The sequence below is a fragment of the Lycium barbarum genome, chromosome 6, assembly GCF_019175385.1.
Source record: "Lycium barbarum isolate Lr01 chromosome 6, ASM1917538v2, whole genome shotgun sequence".
Taxonomy (NCBI): domain Eukaryota; kingdom Viridiplantae; phylum Streptophyta; class Magnoliopsida; order Solanales; family Solanaceae; genus Lycium; species Lycium barbarum.
In genome coordinates this window covers 75,200,121-75,221,139 of record NC_083342.1, presented here as the reverse complement: position 1 = coordinate 75,221,139, position 21,019 = coordinate 75,200,121, and the positions used below count along the sequence as shown (strand labels likewise).

The window sequence follows — 21,019 nt, the reverse complement described above, 5'->3', positions numbered from 1 at the left end:
TTTCACTTTACGGCCCGTATTTCAAAAGGTATTTCGAATTTGGGAAAACTTCCTTGATGAAGTTGTAGAGCATTGAAATACCTTTCCAACGGTATCTTACGGGGGTCAAACGGACATCTGTGCAAGGAGTTATGGCCATTTTACTGAAGCGACACAGTGCAGTCCAAAGTGCAGAATACGGTCCGTAAATCAATTTACGGCCCGTAAACTGACTTTACGACCAGCAGTGTTCAGGTCGTAAATTTCACTTTCACAGAACAATATATATTCGTCCATATCAGTTCAAGTCATTATTTTTCATTCCCTCAAACCCTAGAACAACCTCCTACTCTCCTCCAACATCAAGAACACCAAGGTAAGTCCATTCTAATTATTCCAACTCCTTTCTAACATATATCCTTGTAATCTAAACAAGAAATCATCATTCCTAATCTACGGTTTTCAAGAAAACCCATCTCAAGATTCAAGAATCAAGATTTAGGAAATCTTCTCCAAAATTCAAGTCTTTAATTCAAGTTTTGGAGCAATTAAGGTATGTCTCTTTTGAAAAATCTTATTTTGGAATGCATGACTTCTTTTCTTGAAAGTTCTTTATTGAATAGAAAGGGTGAACTTCTCATACAAAACCCTAATGTATGTCTAAGATTTTAATAATGTTCTTACCCTTATCATTGATAGATTTGACGGGTTAGAATAGAGAAAATGACATTGAAAGCTCGGTTATGATTTTTGGATATCAAATGATTTGTGGGCTGTTTTGGTATGATTAAATGGATAGAATTAGTTGGATATTGATATAAAATAATTGTTGAGATTGTTGTTGATGTTATTGTTCTTGAATTTGGAAGTATAAATATTATTCAAGATCCTTTAATGAATGAAAGGAAAAGAAATCTTTTCATGTTCCTTGAACTCTAATTCATGTTTAAATGGTGGTTAATGTGTGTGAGGGGACAAACCCACATTAAACCTAGATTGTAACAAACCCTATATATGTATGTGATATTATGAATGTTTTCCTCTATAAGATATGTTTAATAATGATGGTTAAGGGTTGGTAATGATATTCTCATTGATGATTTAAGACATGGAAATCTTTCGTAAAGAAGTTATACGTTTTCAAACATTGGTCGGAATAACTTATCCTTTCAATATGGCATAATGCTCCGTAATGATAATTTGACTACAAAGATGATTTCTTTTAGACAAGGTCATGCGTGTGTAGGGTCAAGCCCGCATCGAACCTTACACGAACTATACTACTTTGTGAAACTCGCTTTTCCCCATTATTGGATGATTGAACTTAAATCTTCTAAAGGTTAGACCTTCAACTTGTTTTGTTGTTAAATGGGTTTCTTAAACTTGAAATTGAATAAGATATTTGAATAAGATTCTCAATCGGTTGTAACTTGAAATGCCTCTATTTGAGATGATGACTTGAGAAGTGAGGTTCGGCTCTAAGCCATGATTGATAATTTAGTAATATGACATGATTAGTATTTTTGTTTGTATTTTGGACCTGTATGGTAAAGTTGTGTTAGTCCAGAGGACGATTAGCCTTCGTGGTTTCCTAACCAGGAGTATCGATTGATTGATTAGTTTGGCTGTGAGTGGCTTGCTTTCTATCTTGTTTCCTGTGAGTGGCTTGAAGTGATATTGAATTCGTAAGTGAAATGCTTGGCATGGTAAATGGTAAAGAGTTAAATTGATATGTCTTTCATTGATCGATATGTGTAATGAACTTAAATGTTATTGACGATATGACTACTTTGAGACAAATTGGTGAATCGGCTTCTATGCCATGAACTTTGTTGTTGTGTTTGGCCTAGCCACTCGGGAGGAAGGGTAGCCACTATGGATCCTAGTGTGTCGTTGCCTAGCCATTCGGGAGGAAGAGTGGCCACCGCTGGGTTCGCTACCCGGGGTGTGATTTATGCATAGCTATTCGGGAGGAAGGATAGCCACCGCGTACTACATAGTCCGGTGTGATTTATGCCTAGCTATTCAGGAGGAAGGATAGCCACAGAGAATTATATGTTCCGGTGTGGTGCGCTATGCGCGATATGCTTGATTCTTGGGCCTGTATTGGCATGTGTGACATTCTTATTCTCTTATGGAATTGTTGATGACTATCTTAATTGATTAAAAGGGCATATTTGAAGTTGTAACTTGACAATAGGCTTTATGAATGGGGTTTGACATTTATTATCGAGATACCTAAGCTGAATAACTGTCCGTATATTGATTTCATATCATTTTTCAGAACTGATTTCTTTATATATTATTATATTTTATTTTCATAATACTTGTTGTCCCCGAGGCACTCACTGAGTACGAAAGTACTCAGGCATACCATTGTTGTTTTTGATGGTTTGTTAGGTAACGAAGAAGAGCAGGTTCGTGATACTTTCAACGCTTAAGAGAACTTGCTGCTATTGTTGATTTGGTGAACCCACATCCTTGTTCGTGGAACACTTCCTGTTTCGTTTATTATTCTAGATTTCCGGGCTGCGTCCCGAGGTTTGACGACTGTTATGTCTCTTAGAAGCTCCAGTTGTCATAATTGTGGGTAGATTGTCAAAGTCTCGTACGACTTAATGGGTGTTTGTCACGTTTATGACTATTTACTTATAAAGACTTCCGCTAATTTAATTCATGTGATCATGATGTGTTACATTTAATTTATAAATTGTTGGAGGCGAATGTTGAACCTGGCGGGTTCAAGTATTATTATTGTGTCGTTTAGGTTCTTCCGATGTTGTTCATGACGTCGGATGCCGGTCACGTCTAGGGTGGATTTTGGGGCGTGACACCCCCTTTCTTCGGGGGCTGCGTTTCATGCCCGCTGGTACAGACGCTTGTTCTGGTGACCTGCCAGCTTAGTACACCTATTCTGCTGTTTTGGAGTGCTCCCCTTGTTCTGGAGCCAACATTCTGGTACACACTTTTCCGTTGTATATATGTATGTATATTCTGGGGTACGGTGGGGCCCTGTCCCGCCATATGATACTTTTGTTACTCTTAGAGGCCTGTAGACATGTATGTGGGTCATGGGTCGTTGATGTCCAGTTATGTTAATATGGTTTATGGCTTAAGCGGTTCCATTTGCTGTGACAGCTTTATCGGCTTGTATGTATATCCATATATATATTTTTGGGGCGATGTGTTTTACGACCGCCTTGCCGGCTTCTGTGTGATACATTTGTTTATATGCGACCGCTTGAGACGACGTCTGACCTTCGTATCTGGATAAGCCATTTGTATGCCGATTCTAGTAAGTGAGTGTGTACGGGTGTCCAGCTCGGGCACTAATCACGGCCGACGGGGTTGGGTCATGACAAAAGTGGTATCAGAGCGGTTCATCCTCGGAATGTCTACAGGCCGTGTCTAGTAGAGTCTTATTTATCAGTGTGATGTGCACCACATCTATAAACAGGAAGCATTTAGGATGTCACCTTTCCTTCGATCTTAGATCGTGCGATCGAGCTGTATTATTAGGATGGTTCCTTTCTAACAGAATGCTATGTTTACAGTGATGCCTCCGAAGAAAGCGACAGCTGCCCAGAAGGGCAAAGCAGTAGCGGGAGAGACCAGTCAGACTCGGAGAGTTACTCGGGCTCGTGCCCAGACTATGCCTGAGATTATGCCCCAGTCAGCGGGCTCTGCTACGCCATCATCATCAGAGGAGCCTAGAGCAGCAGCCGCTGCCGCTATGGATCAGGGAGCGGCTGCACCGTTAGCTCCGGAGGCTCCAGCGCCCGAGCCTCCAGCTCCTCAGCCAGGAGCGGAGGATAGGGCGATAAGAGATGCAGTACAGTTGTTGACTAGATTAGTAGCGGGGCAGGCTCGCAGACACGGGCTGGGAGGTGATTATGCAGATAGACATGACAGCTTAAGGGTTCGTGACTTCTTAACTTGTAATCCCCCAGAGTTCTACGGGTCAAAGCCCGAGGAGGATCCCCAGGACTTTATTCGACAGATGCAGCGTACGCTGAGGTTAGTCAGAGCTTCTGAGACCAAGTCTGTCGAGCTGGCTTCATATCGGTTGCGTGATGTAGCTATCAATTGGTATGAGTCTTGGGAGCTGTCTAGAGGCGAGGGTGCTCCTCCAGCGGTGTGGGATGAGTTTACAGCAGCCTTTCTCGGCCACTTTCTGCCTCCAGAGATGCGGCGAGCGAGGGTTGACAGATTCTTACAGCTGAGACAGAGAGGCAGAAGCGTTCGAGAGTCTAGCCTAGAGTTTGACTCTCTGGCCAGATATGCGCCTACCATTGTAGCTAATATGGCCGACAGGATGCATCGGTACGTGATGGGGTTGGATCGTTATTTGGTTGATAGTTGTATGGCGGTGTCATCTCAGCCCGGGATGGATATTGCTCGAGTGCAGGCATATGCACAAGGAATGGAGGATCGACATAGAGGGCGCCAGCCCGATAGAGATCGTGATAGAGGTCAGCCCAAGAGGGCTAGATCAGCTGGTTATTCCGGGGAGTTTCGAGGCGGGCTGCCTAAGCAGCAGTATAGTAGATATCCTTCTCAGCCAGGCCGGAGTACACATCCACAGTCCGCGGGTAGACAGTTCGATAGTGCAGGGCACTTAGGAGCAGGCCAGAGTTCGATGGTACAGACTTTTCCGTTGTATATATGTATGTATATTTCGGGGTACGGCGGGGCCCTGTCCCGCCATATGATACTTTTGTTACTCTTAGAGGCCTGTAGACATGTATGTGGGTCATGGGTCGTTGATGTCCAGTTATGTTAATATGGTTTATGGCTTAAGCGGTTCCATTTGCTGTGACAGCCTTATCGGCTTGTATGTATATCCATATATATATTTTTGGGGCGATGTGTTTTACGACCGCCTTGTCGGCTTCTGTGTGATACATTTGTTTATATGCGACCGCTTGAGACGACGTGTGACCTTCGTATCTGGATAAGCCATTTGTATGCCGATTCTGGTAAGTGAGTGTGTACGGGTGTCCAGCTCGGGCACTATTCACGGCCCACGGAGTTGGGTCGTGACAACGCTGCCCGCCCATATAGGTACGGTGTGATAGTGTATAAACTGCCCGTCCATATCGAATTGGTGTGGTAATCATAACATTAGCCTGCGTCCAGGCCTCCCACGTCCGGGGTATCATCTCATGCCGCCCAATAGTGATGTCTGCCCATGCCATCTGGCCATGGTGTATACGCTTCCCGCCTAAGCGGTGACTACCCGACCATCTAGGCGCGGTGTATATCATCATAATAACATGCTCATCATACTATACTCATCATAATATGTTTATCATAGTACATGCATAAGGCTCAAGGACAACTATACTTTATCGGAGTGACGTAAGGTCGTGATCCCCCGGTTTCATTATGGAGCATTCATTGACATTCTGCCTCACCTTGAAGGAATTAGCATATAAGGTGAGTGTACGCAATAAATAGCATCATTAACATCATAAGATAATCATATTATACATTTTAGAATCTCCATACTTTAACTCATCATCATCATTATAGGACTCATAGCATATTTCTTATCTTGTGTAGTTATTCATGGACATAGACTTTTAGCTTTCCGGAATGTAGGAATTCATGAAGAAGAAAGAATGTCGTGCTATAGGATTCATGCCATTAGAAAGAAAGTACTAGCCTCACATACCTTTGTCGTTTACTAATCTATCGCTTGCTTGTTCTCCTTTAGTGCGTACGTTCTACCTTCAAGAGAATTTGTATCGACATTAGCTAGTGATTATAAAAACAGCTTACTAACGCTAGAGAAAATTAGACAACATTTCCTTTCGTTTGTGCAACTCTTCCCATATTCTATATCAACTCTCAAGCGTTCATAACAATGTTCTCAATATGATAGACAACACTCATCATTCATTTACAATATCCGTATTTCACAATTTGTCTTCAACTTCTCCATAATCATGGCCATGGTTCATTGTTGAATTTCTCACATAGGATACTTATTCCATGTTTTAAATGTCATTCATAACATTTTTATAATTACAAATTATCAATGATCATGGCTCAATTCAAACCTTTACTCAACATTGCTATTATTCACACTTTCATGACCCATTTCTTACATCCTTCTATAATCCAAGTGTTTCAACTCTTCCATACCCTAAATAACATGTAAATGCCATAAAACATACCTTAGATGTTGTAGGAACAAGCCTTGAGTGGTATTACTCTTCTTGCACCAAAACCCTAGTTTGCTTCTCTTGAAATTTCTTAACTTGGATGAACTTCGATGAGTTTCATACACTTGATTCACTTGGATTCTTGATATTGATCTTTGATATCCTTTTTTTTCTTGTAGATGAAGAGTGGGGAATATTCTACAGGTTTCTAGAGAGAAGTATCGTGGGAATGAAGTGAATTAATGAGCTTGGGTCTCCTTTTTAATGACTTAAAATCTGATACGAAATGAACAGTAGTTGAAGTGCACAGTGGTCGTAAACCCAATTTACGGTCCGTATTCTGCGGGCGTATTTAAGCATAACAGAACCAGAAAGGTAGGCTGAGGACATGGTGGTTTACGACTCAGTTTATGGGCCGTATTTCAGTTTACGGTCCGTATTTCGAGTAGTTTTTAACCATTCAAGTCTTTGGCAGAAAGTTGAAGTTTTGTAAGTTGAAATACGACATGGTAGTTTATGGGCCGTATACCACTTTACGATCCGTATTTCATTTTACGATCGACTGGGCAAAAGTGTAAATCTGCAACTTTCACGTCTTCAAAACCTATAATTAGTCATTGTGGAGCATAACCTATCTCTTATTCCCATTGACTTTGAAATCTTACTTAGGGCCGTCAAACGTCATTCCATTCTGATTAAAACATCCTATACTCATATTCTTCGTTAGTCTATTCATTGTACGTTCACGGGGAAATTTTCGAGGTGTAACAGCTTCGCCTGAGGAATATAGTGGGAGAAACTTTCATGTCACTATAAGCTAACCTTAATGACCTTGGCGATACTTTGAGAAAGGAGACTAGAAGAGATGTGTTCACAAAAGCGCTTTGCCTAGTAACTGGTTGACCTTGTGATCGCGGTTGTGTTTTGTGTTATAGTTTAAGTTATACCTCCAGGAATCTGTTCGGATGATATTACAGCAGGGATTGCTATTATAGATATGAGGAAAACCGAAAATAAGATAAAAGTGATCGGCAAAACAAAAGGATGACAAGTGATGAACGCCCAGCATATGTGATGTATGTGGTAGTAGTGTTAGAAACAAGGAAGGAAGGGTAGGAGTGAGGCAATAGAAGGGAAGCCCACTAGAACAGTTACTCGATAAGCAGATGATGGAAGAGAATCAAACCCTGTGGATCCCCTAATACTACAAGGAAATGTTAGTAGGTGTCGTGAAGCGATTAAAACTTTTAATCAAGCCGTGAGAGTGGTGTGGCTAATTAATTATGACCCGAGGTATGGAACCAACTATCGAGTAAGATATCTTATATGTAGAGGGCGACGTTACACAACATCTTTTCGGAGAATTCTAAAAGAGTCATGTATTACCCTGCCATTAATATGTTAAGGTAGTAGAAGATAGTACTTCTATGGTAGTGTGAATTGATCAGAGGAGATTATGCAAAGAGTGACGTTGAATCTTAAGTTGTAGCTTTATCAAAGCGGAGTCAATGATACTCAATGTTTAGGACTATTGTCCTATGAATGAAATCATTTGAGAAAAAGGATGAGAATTAAGACAAAAGTTGCTATGATGTTGTGGCCTTGTGAGGCATTGTTATTATGGGTTGTTGTGACAGGGTGGTAGTGCCACATTAAAGGGGAAACTCTGGTGAAATTTTCATAGAATTCTCAAGCGCTTAACATTCTAGGACGAATGTTCTAAAAGGGGGGAAGAATGTTACACCTCGGAATAATTTCCGTTGATGCACAGTGAATAGACTAACAAAGGGCACCAAGAATGCGATGTTTCAATAAGTAAGAAATAGCATTTGATGATCCTAATTGAGATTTCAAAGACATTCGAAGTAAGAGAAGAAAGTTTTCCAAGAAAGGAATGGTATACATTATGTATCGAGAAATATTTACGAGTAATAAGTTAATGATGAATTAATGATGTCTTGGAGAAGAGTTATTGTTACAGCCCGTATCTTCAAAGAGCACTTATCAAATTTGAAACATAAGTACGTTGAGTTAGGATTAAGTAAAACCACTTTGGAATATAAGGAGCAAGCATTATTAAGTATATTTAATGAGTGAAGGATGTATATAAGGTATAACGGAAGGTTTTATAAGGAAATGAGTGGAAGAAATGTAGTAGTGCGACTTTGGAGAAAAGATGGGAAATGTTTTGTGTGAAAATTTTGGTCCAACTTTGGGGACGCATATCTCTTATCATATGAAGTGTTTTAAGGTGAAACAAAATCCTAAGATGAAGTTCGTCGAGTCTAGTTTCCAACGCAGCAAACCGCTCGTCGATAGGACGTCGGAGCAGAGAATTATGGACGTTACAAGTTCAGCTGACGGAGCAGAAACGCGTGCTACAGTACTGCTACAGTAAAGGACCTACTGATGTGACATGTTTTTCCTGTAGACGGACCTGTTGTAGACGAGTAGTTTACATGACAGAGATCTTAAGAAGAGTACGAGGTATAATTACTTACTTTATCTTATGTTTTCTTCACTCTAATATCATACTACCATTCATGCCTTACATACTCAGTACATTGTTGGTACTGACATCCCTTCTTGTGGACGCTGCGCTCATGCCCGTAGGTACAAGTAGACGAGACGAGGATCTTCCGCAATAGGATGCTTTCAGGTACCAGTTTTGATTGGTGAGCTCTATTTCTTCCTGGAGCACTACCGAGTCTAGATATATATATATATATATATATATATATATATATATATATATATATATATATATGATTTTGTCTAGGGTATGTCGGGGGCCCTGTCCCGACTTGTATACTTCAGTCATGTTCATAGAGGCTTTGCAGACAGCTTCTGTGTACAGCTTAGTCATAGTGTGACAGTAGTAATATCAGTATCATGGGTCTATTGTACATTTACGTATGCATGATATTATGTTCATATTTAGCCTCTTGATCTTATTGTTTCCATTTGAGACACGAAGGATGTAAGTTATAAGTTGGTTCGTTTGGTTCCTGTAAGGTGCGGGGTGCCAATCACACTTTACCAAGTGTGGGGTGTGACAGTTATAATGTCCCTTAGAATGTTAATGAGGTGTTAAACAAGTGTTAAGAAGGTTCCATAAGGATTGGAGATCAAACGAGTCGACGAGAACGAATTCCGGGAAGTTGGGGCAACATACGGTCCAACATACTGGCCGTATAAAACATACTGGCAGTATGTTAGGCCGTATGTTCTGCCCAGAATGGGACCTTCACTGGAACAAACATACGGCCCGACATACGGCCAGTATAAAAGATAAGGACCGTATGTTGGTCCATATGTTCATGTCGGGACAGATTTTAAGTGGATATAAGGAGGACCCAAGTTCATTATTTCATTTCATTTTCTCACTCCACACCTCAAGAACCCTCTAGAAAACTCTCCACACTTCTTCCACAAGAACTCAAGAAAGATTCATGATCAACCTCATCAAACCAAGGAAATCAAGTGTAAGAAACTCATTGGAGTTCATCCAAGGCAAGACATCCCATTGGAAGTGAACTAGGGTAATGGGTCACAAAGATGAGAATAATGAGATTTTTAGTAGTAGCTTGGGATGAGTCATGATTCTTGATAAGTTGTGATTATAATTATGTTATAAATGATATTAAGGACTTGGGATAAGCATTCTATGTGAGTAAATGTAATAGTGAACTATGACCATTATGGAGGGATTGAAGTGAAATTTTGAAATGTGGATAAGGTAGAGTGAATGAAGATTACTGGTTATAATATTGTGAATGTTATTATAGATGTTTGGGAGTTGATATACAATATGGGGAAAGTTGTATAAACAAAGGAAATGCTGCCCAATTTTCTCTAGCTTTTAGTTGATCATGTTCATGTGATCGATTAGCTAATGTTAATGCAAACTCTCTTGAAGGTAACAACGTGAGCGTTGAAGGAGAACAAACAAGCGATAGAATAGCTAAACGAAAAGGTATGTAAGGCTAGTCCTTTCTTTCTAAGGCATGATTCCATGGCATGAATTCTACTATATTTCCATGACTTTCCTACACATCGGAAATTATGAGTCTATGGTTATAAAGAGATTTTCATAAGATAAGAAAAGAGATACGATGTGAGGGTGATGATGATGACTAGGAGTTGAGCCTAAAAGTTATAAAGTTCATGATATGCTAATTCCATAAAGTTCTTGCTATGAATACGATATGATGTTTCTACAATCTAATGACCCTATTTACGATCCCTTAAGGTTTCTCGTTGTGTTACACTCACCTTAAAATGTTAGTTCCTTCAAGGTGAGATATGATGAATATGATCACTCCATAATGTAATCGGGGGTTCTCGACCTTATGTCACCCCGATATTGTTATAGATTGTCTATAAACTCTAATGCATGTCCTATGACAAATATTCCAGAAAAATTACGAGTCTATGTTCATAGAGGATTTCATATGAGATAAAGGTTAGAGATATGCCATAAATACGATAATGGTAATAATGAGCCTAAGTTTAGAGATTATAAGCCTATCATACGATATTTCTTTTTTTATGAAGTTCATGGTACGAATATAATATGATTTTCATAGATTTTCTTTAAATTCTAATGCATGCTCTATGAAAAGTTCATGATAAGTTATGAGATATATGTGATGATATGATTCCACCGCGCCTAGATGGCCGGACATGTCACCGCTAGGGCGGGTTGCTTATGGTTCCATCGTGCCTAAATGGCCAGACATGACCACCACTAGTGGGCTGCGTTTGAGTACACCGTGCCTAGAGGGCCGGACATGACCACCACTAGTGGGCGGCATATGATGGTTACCCGAACGCGGGTTAACGATGAGGACATATGTGATATGATAAACGTGATATGATGATATATGTGATTTCATGGTATATGTGATATGATGAAAATGCACTTACTCTTAAAAGTTACGCAAGTTATATCTTCATCTCATGTCTTATGATTTCTCTATTATGTTCATTTTATTCACGCCTTACATACTCAGTACAATGCTCGTACTGACGTCCTTTTCTTTGGACGCTGTGTTCATGCCCACAGGTAGACAGGGAGGCGACCCAGATTCATAGGAGCTGATTATCAGACCTTTGAGAGCACTCCATTATTCCGGAGGTACCATTGATTTACTATTTTGTCTACATATATGTTTTGGGCACGACGGGGTCCTGTCCCATCCCTATGTCTAGTACTCTAGTAGAGGCTCGTAGATACGTATGTGTGGGTAGTATGGTCTCACGATTTCCTATATATTTTGGATATGTATTATTTTGATAGTCGAAGGGCTTATGTATATAAAGGTAATTATGTTCAAAGTGAGAAATGGTTTTCCTATGATTTGAGTATAAGATTAATGAATGAACGCTTGATGTGTATGATGGGTAATGGTATGAACGGTGCTCGGTGGTTAGCCCCGGGTACCCGTCATGGCCCTTAGTTGGGTCGTGACACCATCGTAATCCAACCTATACTAAGACCAGTTTACAACCGCATCAAGCCAAACCCTTCTAGACCTTCCATGATTACACATGCAACACTATTATCCCACTTAGAACAATTAGCTAAGTTTCTCACTACTACAAGCCCCTTTTTAATACTAACAATGTCAACCTATTGTATGTCCAACCGATCTTCTTGTCCGAAGGACTAAGCATGCTTTCTCCCGTCAATTCAACATCATATATATACGTTTCACTAATCAAACTATAACTCAAGTAAACCATAACCTACCTTGATCTCGAGCAGCTATCACGAGCATTGTGGAGTCTCCTCCTATCACAATATAAAATCGAAGCCTTGATAGCGAATTCTAAGAATTTCACGAACCTGAGAACAAGAGTCAAAATCAAGCATACATAATTAATCTACACTTCATGATGATTAATGTTTCTACGTCATTTACAAATAATTCTTCTTTTACTACTCCTGAGGGGGAAGCTCACTACGGGAGGGATTATTTTTATGAATTCATAGCAATAAAGATGGGTGGGGGCTTACCTTGACGAAGTCTCTGAATGTTCTATCAAATATCTCCAGGAGGCAGCCTAGAATAAGGTTTTGAGGAAAAGTGGGACAAAACCCCAGAGTAGGGCTAAATATATTTTTCTGATTTTTGCTATCTTCGTTGCAGCGATGGCATTTTCGCTTCAACGAACTCACTAAGGCGGTCTCTGCACCGCTGTGGCAAATAATTGTTATCCAGGCCTACGTGTTTTGATTTCTCAGAATTTGATCACGATTTCAATTTTACGTAGCACTTCTAAGCAAACTTAGCTTTTAATCCCCTTGAAACTGGTTTTGAATATGGACCGCCGAAGGTTTCAATAACAACCAAGCTGGTCATTACACCCTCGGGACCCAAACCAATGACTCTATTAAGTCATAAATCAAAGTCAAGACCCAATGGAATCGATAAAACTTCAATACGGACTCATTTACCCTCGATGTTGGCTTTGGTCAAACTTCTTCATTCCTTTAACTTAAGAACTTCTAATTTTACTAAAATTAATCTGAAACTCACCGAATTGTCTCAGGAACCATGCCACCCATCCCCGCAAGTCATAAATACCAAGATAAAACTACAAGAAGGGTATTTTGGGAAAAACAAGTCCAGAAGCGCAAAACACAAAATGGTTCATTACACCTGACTACCTTTTTCCTCCGTAGAAGTCAAGTGTGGACTTAATATTTGGCAATCATCCTCATTATGTGATTGTAATCTAAATTCTAGACAATACTTTGGAAGATGATCATATTGAATCTTAACATTAACAGTTCTAATGGCACAAAATTCATGCCATTGCCTTCGATGTTTCCTCATCAATTTTAAACTTAAGGTCATAAATAACAGGCCTCATTTGATATGAATATCCTTCCCTATCTGTAATATAATATGTTGGTTTCGAGCTTTAATAAAAAAAATCTTCAAGTAACATTAACCTGATCATAATATGAAGATTCTTGAAGAATTTTATTTTACACTCCCCTTTGATGATTCACTGTGTAGGTATGGCATTACGTAGATCTTTAAGTTCCGGCCAACCATATGAAAATTTTCCAATAACTGCGTATTGGATATTTTTAGTAAGATCCATACGCTTCACTTCAGATTCCGTCCACTTCGCAAAGGGCCACTATGTAAATATGTTATTGGTTTATCGGTATTGTCTGAATATTCATCAACGATGGTTACAGATAGGAAGAGAATAGATTAGCACAATTTCCTATGATATTTGGATCAGGCATGTCACGACCCGACTAGGGGCCGCGACGGGAACCCGGGGCTACCCACCGAGCACCGCTCGTTCTATTACTCATCATGCTCATTTAATGCTCTTTTATCAATTTTATACTCGAATCAAAAGAAAATGATCTTTCATTTGAAAACATAAATACTTTTATATACATAAGCCTCTCGGCTGTCAAAATGATAATATATATATATATATATATATATATATATATATATATATATGTACATACATAATAGCATCCTCGTGAGACCATATAACCCACACTGCGTATCTACGAGCCTCTACTGGAGTGCTAGACATAAGGACGGTACAAGACCCCGTTATGCCCAAAATATACATGTACACAAAAGAATAATCATAAGCACCTCCGAACAATGGAGTGCTCTCAAATCAGCTGCTAGCTCCAATGAGTCTGGATCCGGATCACCTCCCTGTCTACCTGAGGGCATGAACACATCGTCTAAAGAAAACAGACGTCAGTACAAATATTGTACTGAGTATGAGAGGCATAAACAACAATAATACATCAATGAGATAGAGGAAGCATCAATAAGGAGCAACTATATATGGCTGTCACTTATGAAGAAATAACACATGCTGAGTAACCCATAATCATCATCATATCATATACGCAATAATGTATAAGCTGCCCGTCCATATAGGTACGCTGTGATAATAATTAACCTGCGTCCAGGCCTCCTGCGTCCGGGGTATAAGCTGCCCACTATAGTGGTGTGTATGTCTTCCCGTCCATATAGGTACGGTGTAATATCATCATCATAATATGCTCATCATAGTATACTCATCATAATTCATACATAAAGACTCAAGGACAACTACACTTTATCGGGGTGACGTTGGGTCATGATCCCTCGATTCCATTATGGACATCTATAAGTACTCTACCTCACCTGGAAAGAAATAGTACATAAGGTGAGTGTATGCAATAACTAACATCACTAACTTAATAGTATTCTGCCTCACCTTGAAAGAAATAGTATATACGGTGAGTGTGCACAACAAACCACATCATTATTGAACTCATATCCTATCTATTATCTCATATAGCTATTCGGGATCATAGATTCTTGATTTTTCTGGAATATGGAGAATTCATGGAGAGGAAAGAGAAATCATGTCGGATTCATGCCATAGAAAGAAAGGACTAGCCTCACATACCTTTGTCGCTTAACTATTTTATTGCTTGCTCGTTCTCCTTTAATGCCCTCGTTCTACCTTTAATGCAATCGTTCTACCTTCAAGAGAATTCGTATCGACATTAGCTAAACGGTTACGAGAACGTACTTGCTAAAGCTAGAGAAAATTGGACTGCATTTCCTTCGTTTATACAACTTTTCCCATATTCTATATCAACTCCCAAACATTCATAACAACGTTCACAATATCATAAACGACAAGCATCATTCATTTATATTATCCACATTTCACAATTTCACTTTAATTCATCCATAATCATGACCATAGTTCACTATCGTGTTCTTTCACATATAATAATCATTCCATGTTCTACATGTCATTCATAACCTATTTACAATCTCAACATATCCATTTTCATGATTCATTCCAACTACTAATCAACAATGTCACTATTCACACTTTCATGACCCATTTTCTATATTCTTCAACAATCCAAGTGTTTTAACTTCACAATATCTCAAACATCATGAAAATATTATAAAACTTACCTTAGATATTGTGGGAACAAGCCTTGAGTGGTATTACCTTTCTTACACCAAAACCCTAGTTCACCTCTCTTGAAATTTCTCGACTTGGATGAACTTTGATGTGTTTCTCACACTTAGTTTTGTGGATTTGATGAAGTTGATCTTAAATTTTCACTTGGATTCTTGTATTGGAAGAGTTTAGAAAGTTCTAGAGAGATATTGGGTCGTGGAGAGAGAAAACGGAATGAATTAAATGAACTTGGGTCATTATTTTATAAATGCAAAAGCTGTCCCAACGTCATTATACGGACAATTATACGGTCCGTATAAATTTATACGGTCCGTATAATTGACCGTACAATTGCTCCAGTGAGCGTCTCATTCTGTGTCACTTTGACGGCACATTATACGGGCCGTATAATTTTGTACGGTCCGTATAATTTGACCGAGAAATTGACCCTTCATCAACTTCATTCTGTGACACTTCTACGGTCCATTATACGAGCCGTATAACATTATACGGTCCGTATAATCGACCGTATAACCCATATTTCCACTGATCTTTGTCTAGTCACTTCATTTGATCTCCAATCCATAGGGAACCTTCTTAGCACTTGTTGTTATATCCCGTATTTTGTACATTCGGATATGTCAATGTTACACCCCCGAAAATTTCGCGCTACAAAATCATAGACGGCGTGGTACGAGCTCGAAAAAGAGTTACGTCAAACAAGGATTAAGGATGAATATTGGGTGATCTAAGTCTAAGAATATATACACATACGACATTTGGAGACAATATGGTGTGAATTGGTTCATAAGTTATTTAACGAAAAACCCTCGTTACAGTAAGTTAAGGTGGGGCCCACACGTCGGGACCTTATAAAAGACATATGAATAGATATATCGGTAGTACATTTGAAGTTGAGCATGTCATAAGAAGGATCCATAAGCCAAAAATGAGTGTAAGCCCTCCAAAAGGACAATTTAAGAAAACGTTTTTGGATGACCTGACTTGGAGGGGAAACAACGGTATTATAAGTTTGGAATTTGGGAAACCGCCATGAAATAAAAGTTGTAGATAATTGAAATATCTTTCCAATGGTATGTCGTGGGCCTATAGGTGACATCGGGATAAGGAGATATGAACATTTTAAGGCAGGAGGGTCGAGTTGAACAGTAAATCCGGCCCAACCCGAATCCAATTCGGGTCAGGCCCATTACCCACGCTTTTTAATAGAAAAATTCGGGTTCTCTCCCTTATTTCAGACCAAGAGGACCTGGAAAACTCTAGAGAAAAAGAGAGAGGAGAGCCTAGAGAGAAAACCAGTTTTTGACCAAAATCGGAGCCCCGAATCCCGAAGCCCATGAAGAGAAAAGTGTTCTACGTCGCGTTGCCTTCGATTTGAGCTAAAAATCAACTAAAAATAAGAGGGTGTACGTGGTGGCTATGCACTTAAGGTATGAATAAGGCTCTTTTTCATTGTTAACAAGATTATTTAGAGTTTTAACGGATTAGAACGAAGAAAATAGCATGATAAATTCGTTTGTTGGTATGGTGAATTGTAGAATGGGGTTTGAAGAAAATTTTGGATGAAAACAAATGTATTTAACTTGTAGAATGTGGAGGATGTTGTTAGTGATGTTGTTAGAGTTAATTTTGACCTCTTTGCGGAAATAAAATTATTAAATAGTTATATCGCGAATTGGTTGGTTGGGAAAATTTGGAAAATAATGTGCAGGCTGTTTTACGGCATATGTTGGTGTTGGAAATGATGTTAATATATTTGGTATTGTTGTTGATGTGTTGGTTGCTGAATTGTAATTCTGGGCTAGGCATATAAACAGGGGAGGTGCTGCCGAAATTTCTGTAGGCAAATGTTAATTCAAGATTGAACTCCTAAGGGCTTATGGTTAATGTTTGGTATTTGTGACCAATTGTAGATTTTGGAGAATTTGGCACTTGAATTTGGAGTAGCATAAAAAGCGGAAAAGGTATGTAAAGCTACCCCTTTTCTTCTCTTGGCATGTCCTAGGTGTACTAGATTCGGATTTGAGCCTCATGGGTTATTCTGCTCATAGAATGCGAGTATGAATTTTGGTACTATTCATTCAGCACAATTGAATTATAGCCCTTATGTTTTGTTGGAAAACTGTTCAAACATCCATAACCCGTACAGACGTGATAGGCTCGCTCTGAAACCTTCATGGATGACTCCATAGAGTCCAATGTTTGTAATTTATATCCGCCACCTCGACTTGACCCGAGGTGGGTCCACAAGTTCCGAAACTTCCTTTGTTTGTCACACTTGAGCTATTTTTGTATGATATAAAAGTAAGACTTTCGTCTATGAATCTAAGACTCCGTTTGATTCGTTCCATAAGTCACTGGAAAGCTCCTTAATGTGAATATCCTGATGTGAGCATGTAATTCGATATAAAGAGTCTGCTATGAGTAATCTGATATAAGTATGTTGATAGAAATATCATGACACAAGTAATCTGATATAAGTATCCAAAATAAGTATTCGGTTATAAATAATCCGTTACTAATATCCTGATAATACATTCGATTCTTTCATCGGGTTTTAATTTATGTGCACCTAGTTTCTTACTAATCCGCTCGTATATATGCTATGATCCCTTTCACCGAGTTCCGGGCCGGTATGTATCGTGCGTATGGTTCGCCGAGTCCCTTGTCTAGGGGTCGGGTTCCATGTATGTAATTTCGAAGTATGATGTGTCTGGCTCTGGGGTACTGTGGTATATGTCCGTCACCGGTTGCCGTGTATATGGAGTATGATGTGTTCGGTTCCGAAGTACTGTGGTATATGTCCGTCTCCGGTTACCGTGTACGGTTCTGGGGTACTGTGGTATATGTCTGTCCCCTGTTACTGTGTATATGGATTATGATGTGACTGGTCCCCGGGTTCTCGTGGTATATGTCCGGTTCCCGAGATACCGTGTACATGTTATGAAATCTTCTGAAGTATGGTGTGTTATGGCGCCAGAGACGGGAGTGGCGACCATGTTCCTGTGCCCTTTGCATGACTTTGATATGCATCATTTGTGATTGAAAAGTAAGTATTCTGATATTCTGGATAAGCTACTTACCTTCTGTATTTTTCTGATATACGATTTTGGCATACATGAATCTTGTGTGATGCATGATCCTGGCATGTGTGATTTATGTTTGGAAAGTAATAAATTTGGCATTCTGTTATTACCTCTTTCGCCAAGTCCCTGGCCGGTTATATTATTGTGCGCACTATGTGATATTGACCGCTGGACCCCTGACCGCGGTGTGTGCGACATTGACCGCTGGACCCCTGACCGCGGTATGCCGCACTATGTGATATTGACCGCAGGACCCCTGACCGCGGTATGTGCGACATTGACCGCTGGACTCCTGACCGCGGTATGCCGCATTTGTGACGTTGACCGCTGGACCCCTGACCGCGGTATCTGCGACATTGACCGCTGGATCCCTAACCGCGTTATGTCGGGTTTGGGATGCTAACCGCTGGACACTTGGTCGCGGTATGTGTGATAGTGACCGCTAGACTTTTGGCCGCGGTAATTGTGTGTTTGATTGTCTGTGTGTATGAGACGGAAATGTTTTTTAAAAGAAAGCAAAGCATTTCGGCATTTTGATTGCCGTATTTGCCTTCCGGAACCTCTTATATATGATTTGTACGTCAGATGCAACACTTTGGTATTCTGGTTATTGTGCTCCCCTTCTGTACATCTTACTTCGGTTGTGACTTCTTTTCTGTGTGTTCATGCCTTACATGCTCAATACATATTCCGTATTGACCCCCTTTCTTCGGGGGCTGCGTTTCATGCCGCGCAGGTACTCCCAGATGAGTTGAAGATATTATGGAAGATGTTCCAGCGAGGAGGGCAAGCTCCATTTGCTCCCGGAGAACTGCCGAGTCAGAATATATGTGTTAAAGGTTCTGTTAATGTTAGAGACTTTGCAGACAGAGTCGTGGGTATGGTGTGTCGGTTTAGTAATCGGCTCCATCAACCAATATGTCGTTTCGTATCACGTTATAAAGTCTGTATGATTACAGATTTGTTTGACTTGAAAGCTACAAAATATATATATGTTTCAACAAGTTTTACTATGTATCACATTCTATTTGATTAAAAGTCCGGAAAGATTATGTACGAAATGAAAGTCTGTGGGTTCGCTCGGCTCCGGATATGGGGTCGAGTGCCCATCACACCCAAGTGAGATTAGGGTGTGACAAAGTGGTATCAGAGCAGGTCGTCCTAGGGGTTTTCTGCAAAGTCGTGTCGAGTAGAGTCTTGTTTATCGGTGTGTTGTGCACCACATCTATAAACAGGAGGCTAAGAGACATTAATAGGGTGTCATTCTTTCTTTCATATCTGAGATCGTGCGATAGAGCCCAGTCGTAGGAAATGAAGTCCCTGGTACTAATTTTTTATTTCAGCTAAAGGGCAATGTCTACAGAAGAAAGCGACCAATGGTATGAACGGTTACACAGTATAGTGGTAAGTAATGGTGCGGGAGAGGCACGTTGGATGAGGTAAGGATATTGACGTACGATTGAGATGTAAAGTTGGGGGATGAAAGTGAAAGTGAATATTGAAAATTGAAAGGGGTAAAACAGTAATTGTAATGAGAAAGGCGTGTTACGAGAATGTCTCGGAATCTGTGAAACTTTGACTTGCTCCAGATTATGTAATAAAGGTCATACAAGGAAGTGGACACGATTATATCAACGTTAAGGCACCAGATTCCATCGAAGCTTCAAGGTTAAGTGTGCTAAGATGGGAGCGATTTTGGGATGGGTGACCCCCTGGGAAGTATACCGAAATTCCATAAATGTGAATATAAGAGGCAAATATAGGAAGGACATGTGGGAGTACGAAGGACAAGGATAATGGGTTGGCACAGTTGATTAGAAAACCCATGACACGGAATGAGGATTATGTGAAGACCCACAAGTTCGATCATAAAGGAAATAGGGTAAAAGACAAGGAATGATCACGAGAAAAGGACATCCACAAGAGGGACCCTCCCAAAGCATTAAAACACCCCCATAAGGTCAGTTGAACATTCGAGGACGAATGTTCTAAAGGGGGGGAGGATGTTATATCCCGTATTTTGTACATTCGGATATGTCAATGTTACACCCCCGAAAAATTTCGCGCTACAAAATCATAGACGGCGTGGTATGAGCTCGAAAAGGAGTTAAGTCAAAAACGGATTAAGGATGAATATTGGGTGATCTAAGTCTAAGAATATATACACATACGACATTTGGAGACAATATGGTGTGAATTGATTCATAAGTTATTTAACGAAAAACCCTCATTACAGTAAGTTAAGGTGGGGCCCACACGTCGGGACCTTATAAAAGACATATGAATAGATATATCGGTAATACATTTGAAGTTGACCATGTCATAAGAAGGATCCATAAGCCAAAAATGAGTGTAAGCCCTCCAAAAGGACAATTTAAGAAAACGTTTTCAGATGACCTGACTTGGAGGGGCATTATAAGTTTGGAATTTGGGAAAAAGCCCAGAAATAACAGTTGTAGATAATTGAAATAGCTTTCCAACGGTAGGTCGTGGGCCTATAGGTGACATCGGGATAAGGAGATATGAACATTTTAAGGCAGGCGGGTCGAGTTGAACAGTAAATCCGGCCCAACCCGAATCCAATTCGGGTCAGGCCCATTATCCACGCTTTTTAATAGAAAAATTCGGTTTCTCTCCCTCATTTCAGACCAAGAGGACCTGGAAAACTCTAGAGAAAAAGAGAGAGGAGAGCCTAGAGAGAAAACCAATTTTTGACCAAAATCGGAGCCCCGAATCCCGAAGCCCATGAAGAGAAAAGTGTTCTACGTCGCGTTGCCTTCGATTTGAGCT

The 21,019-nt window shown here is 39.9% G+C and overlaps 1 pseudogene; it reads left to right on the top strand.

Annotated features, from left to right (window-relative positions):
• The window catches only part of LOC132644092 (uncharacterized), a 139,406-nt pseudogene that overhangs the window by 1,580 nt on the left and 116,807 nt on the right, over positions 1-21,019 (top strand).